Source organism: Arachis stenosperma, chromosome 5 (genome assembly GCF_014773155.1).
Source record: "Arachis stenosperma cultivar V10309 chromosome 5, arast.V10309.gnm1.PFL2, whole genome shotgun sequence".
In the NCBI taxonomy this organism is placed as follows: Eukaryota; Viridiplantae; Streptophyta; class Magnoliopsida; order Fabales; family Fabaceae; genus Arachis; species Arachis stenosperma.
The window spans coordinates 59,882,821-59,887,882 of NC_080381.1; the positions used below are offsets into that span (position 1 = coordinate 59,882,821).

The 5,062-nt window shown below is 40.2% G+C and overlaps 1 non-coding gene across 1 annotated transcript; it reads left to right on the plus strand.

The window, feature by feature from the left end:
• Positions 1 to 1,562: 1,562 nt before the first annotated feature.
• LOC130984481 (small nucleolar RNA R71) lies at positions 1,563 to 1,666 on the plus strand. The gene has a single exon (XR_009088416.1). It is a non-coding gene; the product is annotated as a small nucleolar RNA R71 (small nucleolar RNA).
• Positions 1,667 to 5,062: the final 3,396 nt, after the last annotated feature.

A 5,062-nucleotide genomic window follows, 5' to 3' on the forward strand; every position in this document is an offset into this window, starting at 1 on the left:
GATTCATGGAATTATTCATAGTCTTAAGACATAGTTACTAAATACTAATGATCATGTAGTAAAGACTCAAAACATAGACAAACATATAGCATAAAACTGAAAAACAGAGAGATGAGAACAAGGAAGTTAAGGAATGAGTCCACCTTAGTGAGGGTGGCACCTTCTTCTTGAAGGACCATTGGTGTCTTTGAGCTCCTCTATGTCTCTTCCTTGCCTTTGTTGCTCCTCCCTTATAGCTCTTTGATCTTCTCTAATCTCATTGAGAATGATGGAGTGCTCTTGGTGTTCCACCCTTAATTGGTTCATGTTATGACTCAATCCTTCTAGAGAAGTGTTGAGTGTTCCCAATATATTTTGGAGGAAAATGCATCGCTTGAGGTATCTTAGGGATTTCTTGATGATGAGCTTCCTCATGTGTCTCTTGAGATCCATGAATGGGCTCTCTTGTTTGCTCCATCCTCTTCTTAGTGATGGGCTTGTCCTCTTCAATAAGGATGTCTCCTTCTATGACAACTCCAGCTAAGTTGCATAGATGACAAATGAGATGAGGAAAAGCTAGCCTTGCCAAGGTGGAGGGTTTTTCGGCTACTCTGTAGAGTTCTAGAGAGATGACTTCATGAACTTCTACTTCCTCTCCAATCATAATGCTATGGATCATGATGGCCCGATCCATAGTTACTTCGGATTGGTTGCTAGTGGGATGATGGAGCGTTGGATGAACTCCAGCCATCCTCTAGCCACAGGCTTAAGGTCCAGTTTTCTCAATTGAACCAGCTTGCCTTTTGAGTCTCTTTTCCATTGAGCTCCTTCCACACATATGTCCATGAGGACTTAGTCCAACCTTTGATCAAAGTTGACCCTTCTAGTGTAGGGGCGTGCATCTTCTTGCATTATAGGCAAGTTGAACGCCAACCTTACGTTCTCCGGACTGAAATCTAAGCATTTTCCCTGAACCATTGTAAGCCAATTCCTTGGGTTTGGGTTCATGCTTGATCATGGTTCCTAGTGATCCATGCATTTGCATAGAACTCTTGAACTGTTAAGATTCCGATTTGTGAATATGATTGGAGAGAACTTCCCATGCTCTTCTTCTAATCTCTTGTCGGATCTCTGGATATTCGCCCTTTTTGAGCTTAAAAGGGACCTCAGGGATCACCTTTTTCTTGGCCACAACTTCATAGAAGTGGTCTTGATGGGCTTTTGAGATGAATCTCTCTATCTCTCATGACTCAGAGGTGGAAGCAATTGCCTTCCCTTTTCTCTTTCTTAAGGTTTCTCTGACCTTAGGTGCAATTGACTTGTTGAGTCAACATTTGTTCTGAGCCAGTATGGCATTCAGAGCATAATTTCAAGAACTCCCTTTTTCTGAGGTGTCCCATTACTCACAGGATTCCTCTCAGAGGTGTACAAGAATTGGTTATTTGCAACCATGTCAATGAGTTCTTGAGCTTCTGCAGGCGTTTTCTTTAGGTGAATGGATCCACCTGTAGAATGGTCCAGTGACATCTTAGACAATTCAGACAGACCATCATAGAATATCCAGGATGGTCCGTTCTGAGAGCATGTCAGAAGGACACTTTTTGGTCAGTTGCTTGTATCTTTCCCAAGCTTCATAGAGGGATTCACCTTCTTTCTGTCTGAAGGTTTGAACATCCAATCTAAGCTTGCTCAGCTTTTGAGGAGGAAAGAACTTGGCTAAGAAAGTCGTGACCAGCTTATCCCAAGAGTTCAGGCTATCTCTAGGTTGAGAGTCCAACCATGTTCTAGCTCTGTCTCTTACAGCAAAAGGAAAAAGCATAAGCTTATAGACCTCGGGATCAACTCCATTGGTCTTAACAATATCACAGATCTGCAAGAATTCAGTTAAGAACTGAAAAGGATCTTCTGATGGAAGTCCATGATAAATTACTATTTTATTGTTTATATTGTGCTCAATTGAGTGGATTTTATCAATCTTTCATACACTTATTCATATGATTCGCATGAGTTTACGTTTTCCTTTCTAATTCTGTGCTATGATTGAAAACATGCTTCTTTGGTCTTAATTTTGATATGTTTAATCTTCTCTTATTGCCATTCGATGCCTTGACATGTGTGTTAAGTGATTTCAGAGATTATAGGACAAGAATGGCTTAGAGGATGGAAAGGAAGCATGCAAAAGTGGAAGGAATACAAGAAGTTGAAGGAACTGCAAAGTTGTCAGCCTGACCCTCTCGCATTAAAACGACTATAACTTGAGCTATAGAGGTCTAAATGATGCGGTTCTAGTTGCGTTGGAAAGTTAACATCCGGGGCTTCGCAACGATATATAATTTACCATAGCTGCCTTGATGTTAGGCGACGCGAACGCGTGGATGACGCGCACGCGTCGCAGCTTCAAATCTCAATCCACGCAAACGCGTGGATGACGCCTTCGCGTCACCTTGCCACGATCTGTATGAGCCAGAAAGAACTGGGAGTGATTTCTGGGCTGTTTTTGACCCAGTTCTCGGCCAAGAAAACACAGATTAGAGGCTGGGAGTGGAGCAGAATGAATGATTGAATCATTACTCACAATTTTAGGATTAGATGTAGTTTTTAGGGAGAGATGTTCTCTCCTCTCTCTTAGGATTAGGATTAGGATTTTTAAAAATTAGGAATATTTCTTCAAACCACAGGTTCAATGTTCCTTTAATTTATTTTCTACTTTTATTTATTACTTTAGTTGATTACTTGATGTTGCCAATTTAGTTTTTGGAATTCTATGTTCAATCTAATTTTCTGTTTAATATAATTTGAAGTATTTCAGATCCAGGATGTTTTGCTCTATTTATGATTATTTTTCCCTTCAGGCTTTGGTTAATTAATTAGAGACTCTTGAGTTATCAAACTCATCGTGATTGATAATTGTTATTTTCGCAAATCGAATCGCATTCCAATAACTCTAGTCTTTCTTTAGGAATTGACTAGGACCTGAGGATCAAACTGATTAGTCCACTTGACCTTCCTTTATTTAGTAAAGGTTAACTAAGTAGGAGTAAAAACATAATTCTCATCACCGTTGATAAGGATAACTGGGATAGGACTTCTAATTTTCATACCTTGCCAAGAGTTTTATTAGTTATTAATTTATTATTCTTGCAATCTAATTCTTCTGCTCAAAAACCCTTTTCAAACTCAAAACACTATTTTCCATAACCAATAATAAACACACCTCCCTGTAATTTCTTGAGAAGATGACCCGAGGTTTGAATACTTTGGTTAATTATTTTTATTGGGTTTGTTACTTGTGACAACCAAAACGTTGGTAAAAGGTTTGTTGGTTTAGAAGCTATACTTGCAACGGAAATTTATTCTGAATTTTAGACCACGCAAAAGTTCTCTCTTCAAATGGTGCCGTTGCCGGGAAATTGCAAACGTGTGCCTTATTATTGGTTATGTAAATATTTTTCTTTTACTTGTTTTTTGTTTTTGTTTTCCCTTCTTATTCTGATAGCTACTATGAATTCTCACCCCTCTCGCTTTGAGTTTGGTTCTACTTTTGTTGAAAGGAATAGAAGCTATAACAGGACTATGCAAGGTCTAAGCAATCAAAGATGGATGGAACCAAGAGGATCTGATTAACCCTTTAGGCAACAACACCCTCCTAGATATCATGGACAGAGACCATTCTACAATGCACACCAAGCTGATAGATATGGTGGACCACCTTGTAGCTACCAACAAGCCCACCCTATGCTCAGAGACCATCCTTTCACATAACCTTAACCCACCCACTCACAAGCTTCTTTTTACCATTCGCCACCATATGATCCTTATCCGCCATAACGCCAATCCAATTACTCCCAAGAACCACCACTCTCCTATGCACCATGTCCATATCTATCAAGCCAAGAATCACAGGTTCGCTTCGAAGAATTAGTAGACCAATTTAATGCAACCCTTCATCAATTAGAGCAAGCAATAAATCAATTATCTTCCAGACGTTCAGACACTCAACAGATTCCTATGGCTTCATGTGGAGAATCTAATGAAGAACGTAGCGTGAAGAAGACACAAAGCTCCAGTAAACAGCATAGAGCATAATTTCGTATTGGAACAAGTAGAGGACGTTGTCTTTATAGAATAAGAAGAGTTGGTCGAAGATTTAGGAGATGCTGAATCTCCACGAATACAGAGTCATGGAAGGCTCCGTCAAGGATGTTACAATTGACGCTAAAGAGGACTTTGCACAGCCTCCAATGCAGATATCTTATGAAGAACTGGACGGAATAACCCAAGACTCAAGTTTTCTTGATGATGAGAGTCACCAGTCAAGATCTCTTAGTAACGAACTTGCATCCGCAAGTGAAGTCTTTGAGATAGAAGAATCTTCTCCAAGTGAATACGAAGATGATGCAGAGGTAGACTTTTCTCAACCTCCTAATTATGACTCAAGTGATGAGGAATATATCGATGACTTTGATCAAGACATGGTTGAAATGGAAGAAATTTGCAAAGAAGTAGAGGAATTCACTAAAGACCACAAGGGAGTAGAGCTTGCAGAACCACTGGAAACACCTATCCCAAGGCCACTACCACCCAATACAAACCTCAACTGGGTAAAATCCATAGCTTTCATCTTTACTTTTCCACTTGAATATGGTTTACTTGAAACAGATGGCCAGCATAGAGCTCTTTGCAGCTTTAAGAGTAGAAGGGAAATGACTCGCACTCAGAGTTGGTGTACAAGATTCAATGAGGCTTCGCACTTCAATTTAAGGTGCAAGGATTGGTGTCAAGCTCAATTGAAAGGATCTCAGAAGCTGTTTGGTCATTGCAGTGAGAATTCAGACTACTCACCACCCGACTGAAAAAATGTAGATCAAGACAAAGACGGGTGTAGAAGAAAAGTTTGGGATCTTGGAGTCTGTTCTGACATTCAACACCCCGGGAGCCTTAAAGCCTGTTTGAACTCACCTAAGGGCTTTACATGCCTCATTTGGGACCCCGGAGGCTGTTGGAATTCCAAACATTGGTGGAGATTCCTGCATCAGTACAAGCATAAGCCACCATGACAAGGAGCTCATCAAATGTCCAACTT